General features: G+C 40.3%; 1 long non-coding RNA gene across 1 annotated transcript; it reads right to left on the bottom strand.

Annotated features, from left to right (window-relative positions):
* Positions 1-230: 230 nt before the first annotated feature.
* On the bottom strand, positions 231-2,810 carry LOC138423307 (uncharacterized). The gene is made up of 2 exons (XR_011250222.1): positions 2,639-2,810; positions 231-1,183 (listed from the first exon to the last, which is right to left on the bottom strand). It is a non-coding gene; the product is annotated as an uncharacterized lncRNA (long non-coding RNA).
* Between the last annotated feature and the right edge of the window lie 2,557 nt (positions 2,811-5,367).

Raw genomic sequence — 5,367 nt, 5'->3', positions numbered from 1 at the left:
AAAGCATATTTTTTCAGTTTCACCAGCCACAACCCCCTCGATGAAAACTAGTTGCGAAATTCAGTGCCTGTTAGGCCTCAGCTAATTAGAAAAAATGGGCTTTTTTTTTTCTTTTCCTTTCTTTCTTTAGCACCTTTTCTTTCAAGCATTTAGTCTCAGGAGGGGAATCCAGGCTTTTGGCCGGGCTGTTTTGAAAACACGCCTTTGAATGCCTCTCCCTAATTCACGCCTTTTGTTTTTCAGCTTTTGTGTTTGCCAGTTTGACCATATAACATTATACATCTGGTGTATAGCTTGTTGGGGCTTTTTTCTCCCAGGGATCCTATGCATTCCCTATAGGATCCTCCCGGGCTTCAATTTGAGCGATCTTGTAACAGAAAGGGGTAAAGGAGCGCGAGGAGGCTGGGGGCAGGCAGAGAGAGAAATGAGCGAAACCTAAAAAAAAAAAAAAAGTTGAAAAGAATTCTTTTGCTCTGGTCTTTTCTTCTCACTGTTGCGACTGGACCCTGAGTCAGCCGGCGACAAGGCCTCGGTGGGAAAATTGACGGGGCCACAGAATAGATAACTCATTGGAATTCTGGCAACATATTCGTAAATAAAACAAAAGTGGAGAGGCGGGCTGGGGGAGGGCGCGTGTTTCTGGGGAGGTGCAGGGCTGCGGGGGTCTGGGAGGACCCTTCCAGGGCTGGCTCCCTGACTCCCCTCTCGCAGGGGACATCTAAGATGGTCACAGGAAAGGAATTCAGACTGTGTTGTCCAGGCTTGTTAGGCAGAGCTCTTGCAGCTGGACATGTTTATTATTGCAGCTATCAGGGTGCTCTTGCACACACACGTTCCAAGCCCCAGAGAGCTGAAATAATCCACCTTGTTTCTTCAGAGCGGGCAGGCAAGCTCTGTGCCTCCGAAGGGGTTTCTTTTTAAAAAGGAACATTCCTGTGCACGACAACTCTTTTTTTCCTCCTCTTCAGGAGGAGATGTCCCCCAGATTCAGTTTGCATTTATCTTTTCCAGCCCCTACCTCCCAGGCACACTTTTGACAAAACAGCTTGGATGGGTTTTTCTGGGTGTGATGGAATTTGTGTATGTTTCCTAATGGTAGAAACTCTCAATCTTCTAGCTGATTTTGTTATTAATGTACATAGTGTGTAATCTTCTGGCCAAGATCCTCTCTCAGTCTCCCCATCTGCAAAATGGACACAGCAAAACACCAAAGTCAGAATTTATAGTTTCCTGTATACTTTGAGTTCCTTTTTACAATGGCTTTGTTTGATACATATATTTTGCATATCATATATGAATAAACTCATTATAAAACCCATTATAAATAAATATATCATGTCTTGATTTGGGATAAGATAAAACCTACAATAAATAGAAAGACAGTATGTTTGTAGCTGGTGTTTGAAGCTAATACCAGCATTCTTTTCTTTACTGCTGAACAATTTCAAAAGCAATACTAGGCATGAAAACAAAACAAACTCATTTCAGGGCAAAGCTTATGAGCTGTTTGTGTTTCCCTGAATTCAATGAAGGGGTGGTGGGCAGGGAATTTATTTTAAATATAGAAGTGTGGAAAATATAACAGAGTCGGCAGAATATCTGGGAAGGTTCTGCAGCTCATAGTGCAGAGTTTATTAAAGATGTGATGTAACTTGTGAATGTAGTTTTCAAAAGTAGTCATGGAAAGACTGAAAGATCTTACGAAAAATGCTATTTTTGGCTTACATATTTGTAATTCAGATTACCTGCTGGTTAACCCTTTGATAAGAGTTTCTTTAGCTGGAAATCTGTATTCCTGTCTGTCCTTAATCAGTCCAGTCACCTGACCAATTATGCAGATCCAAGGATAAACACAAATTAGAAAGTATTTGGAGGAAACGATGAGATCTTTTTAAAAATATATATATTTTTAACTAAGACACTTTGCTGTTCCAATCAAACACATAAAGTATACAATAGGCTAATTTTCAAGAATACGTTTTTTTCCAAAACATCATTCAGATGGGTAGAAAAACGCCTACTATTCAATATTGAAATATACTGTAATTCCCTTGGAAAAGTAACTTAACGAACAGTTTCACTTAACAGACAAAGACTATTTATTTACAAAACAAAAATCACGGACTTTAAAATTCTTCAATGAATTCCTTAGCTTCCAAATGTAAAACTGTCCCAGCAAGAATGTCACACAGTGTAAGCACAGAAGGATATGTATTTTACTGAAAACATTCTCTCCATAACGTCCAAAGAATACACAAAGAATAAGCTGCTCTTATTTAGATGACAATGTCTGTATTTATCATATTTTCAAGTCTGCTTAACAATCCGATACCATTTTCCAAAAGATGTCTTGGTTAGACTAAGACTCCTAACCCACCCACCTGCTCTTTTAGCTCATGAGTCTTGATTTGAAGAAAAATGTCCTTTATGTTTCTGTGAAGACTAGCTTTATTTCTAATGAAGTGGGAGTTTAGAATTAGAGGAAAACCTGGTGCAGGTCGTCCAGCAGCAGCAGCAAAGTACAAATGACAAATAGCAGTTCCCCACTTAAGAAAATAACATTCTGTTGATTGACCAACACCCTTTAAATTTTAGCTCTTAACAACTCTTACAGAAACAGGAACTGCCAATAACAAACCTGATTTCCAGCGTCCCCAAGGTAATAATAATCCACTAATTTGACTACATCCCAGCTGGCAGTCTGTAACAGTTTCTCTCTGGTTTTTGAAGCAGAGAGGCCTTATCTTTGGTGGAAAAAAAAAAAAGAAAACACATACACAGGGAGGGTGGGCAGTGAAGTTAAGGAGTGTGGAGAGAAAACACATGGAAATTTAATGTGAAAGTTTCTTGTTTCAATAAAGCTGTTAGGTTTGGCATGAAGACTGTTATCAGATGGTTCCTTTGACATTACTTGAGCCTTTCAGTAAGTAAGACAAGCCTGAAGGATTAGGTTGTCAACTTCAGCCTGTCATCTTTAGGACAGGAAAAAAAAAAGTTTCTTTTTTCTTTCTCTTTTTTATGGTTGCATCTTCCTTCACCAGCTTTGGGGACTGCAAGAGAGGCATTTAAGGTGTAGAAGACAACTCCGACCCTACATTGATCATGGATGTTCTGCTTCTAAAGATGAGTGAGCCAGCCAAGCTGTAAGGCTAATCACCCTGGGCAAGTATGAATTTATCTAAAGAGGATTTCATGTGGAACCCCCTGAGCCGGCCGCCAAACGGATGACTGCACACTTTAAGAAAGTTAGTGGGCCTTCTCCCAATCAACTGTCAGGCGACATAAAAGGTTTGGAACGCGCTGACTTAAGCAAACGATATTTAGCCATCTAAGGAGATCAGAAGGCCCAAGATTTTGCTTTGTTGGAGCTGACAGGAAATATTGATACGTATCAAGTAACACTCCTGATGTAAAAGGGAAGATGTGATTCTTTTCGGCACTATCTCTATTTACAAAACTGTCTTGTGCTTTGGAAAGAAGGTGGGGGCAGGGGAAATGCCAAAACCAACACTTCACTTGGGACTTTGCCAGCTTTCCTGGGACCGCAATGTAGTGAAAATAGGAATCAAACTACATCAGCTTTTTTTTTTTTTCTTTTTAAACAAAAGGTGTTGGAATTGGAATCTGCAGACTCTCTGAATGTCTAGCTGATGGGTAGACCTCGTCCATCACCCCAAATCTATCCCTTGAGTTGATTAACTTAGAAAGCCTGCCATGGATTATGTTTTGGTGGATAATATGCCAGAGTGTCTTCCAAATATCTGGCTCTCAGGCCTGAAAAGCAAATGCTCTGAACAGGTCCTAGGTATTGAAGTTCTATTTTCATGAGTAACAATGTTCATGATCCGAATGATTCATCACTTTCAGTATTTAAACCACATGGGTTGGGGGGAGGGGAATCATAATGTCCTGTATTGGCAAAGTCTAACGGGAACACAGGGCTTTTACCGTGGAATAAAGGTTGGGTTGGAGGGTTTCATTTAAAAGGGAAAAAACACACACACACACACACAAAACACCCTATTTTATCAGAAGACTAAACGTTCTCCATCAGTAATGTTGTGCCTGAGGTGATACCTTGAAGATGCTGGAGGTGGCAGTGTTAATGAAACACCCGTTGGCACTAAACAGCATTTCTAGAATCCTGATTGTAGCACTAGAAAGGAAAGTGAAATTTGTAACCGCACAATAAACAAGGGAAACTGCAGAAAAGAACCTGCTTGTTCTGAGAGGAAGATCGCTTCCAGTTAAACAAAGAAATTTAGGGTCGTCTGCTTTTCATGAAAATCGCATACATATGGCCTTTGAAATTTGTCACTGAAGACGTTTTTTGCTCTAAGGTAAAATTCACCACTTTATAGCTTTTCAGCTGCAAATCTCTGGCTTTCTTTTTTTCTTCTCTCTTTTGGCCCGCAGCCCAATATGAATGTATGATCACTAGCGCAATAGTTAAACATCTGAGCCTTTTTGAAGTGCCTTCAATGTTACAATGATGTGATGGTTGATTGCCTAGCCGTCCCTTTAGAAAAGAACTTCATTCTGCCCCCTAGTGGTAGAGATTAAAGTTTAATGACTATTTCATAATACGATAAAGCCTTCCCGCTCCAGTGTTTCCCATATTTTTAAGAACATTCTGTAGGGTGGGAAGTACTGATGAGTTTCCTCATAATCGGGAAAATGTATATTTTCACAGGAAAACTATACTGAATGGACGGTTCTGCAAGCCAGAGGATCGTTTCATTTTCATGCATTTTGCTGTATACGCTGCCACTATAAACTGTCATTGTTCCCACTACCAGGTCCCTCCTGGAAAAATTCTGCAACATCTCAATGGAAACTTTTAGCCAAGAAGTGTATGTTATCCTCAAAATAACTGGAGGAAGAGAAAGCATTCCCTATCGTCAGATGTTGTGGAAGTTTACCTTACTTCTCAGATGACTATTTTTGAACAAAAGGTAACTGAAGCAGTTCTCACTAATTACAGTGCTGGTTGCTTCACAGGTCACATTTCCTTAGGGTTCCAGTTCATAAAGTAAGGCATGTATCCCCAACATGAAAAGGGGATGTGTGATGTCAGCACGATTTTTGACATGGGAAATGTTGATCATGCCCGGTTCTTTTGGAGCTGACACCAAAGTAGAAGGGATTTGTTTGGGTTTTTATCCTGTCCTGGCTTTGTTTTCTTTATGTATTTATTTCTTTAATCTTTTGTGGAGGGTTCATATTCTGCATGCAGGTGGCGCTTATGCAAGCATGTGAAATCAAGCCCTCAGAATGGAGCAACCAATAAGCATGTATGTCTAGGTCTTGCAGAAGTGAAAGCTCATGTTGGAGGGAGATGGAGACACAGAGGAGGAGGAGGGGTCC

The sequence above is a fragment of the Ovis canadensis genome, chromosome 18 (assembly GCF_042477335.2).
Source record: "Ovis canadensis isolate MfBH-ARS-UI-01 breed Bighorn chromosome 18, ARS-UI_OviCan_v2, whole genome shotgun sequence".
Lineage (NCBI taxonomy): Eukaryota > Metazoa > Chordata > Mammalia > Artiodactyla > Bovidae > Ovis > Ovis canadensis.
The sequence above is the reverse complement of the archived record's forward strand: the minus strand, read 5'-3'. Positions and strand labels throughout refer to the sequence as shown.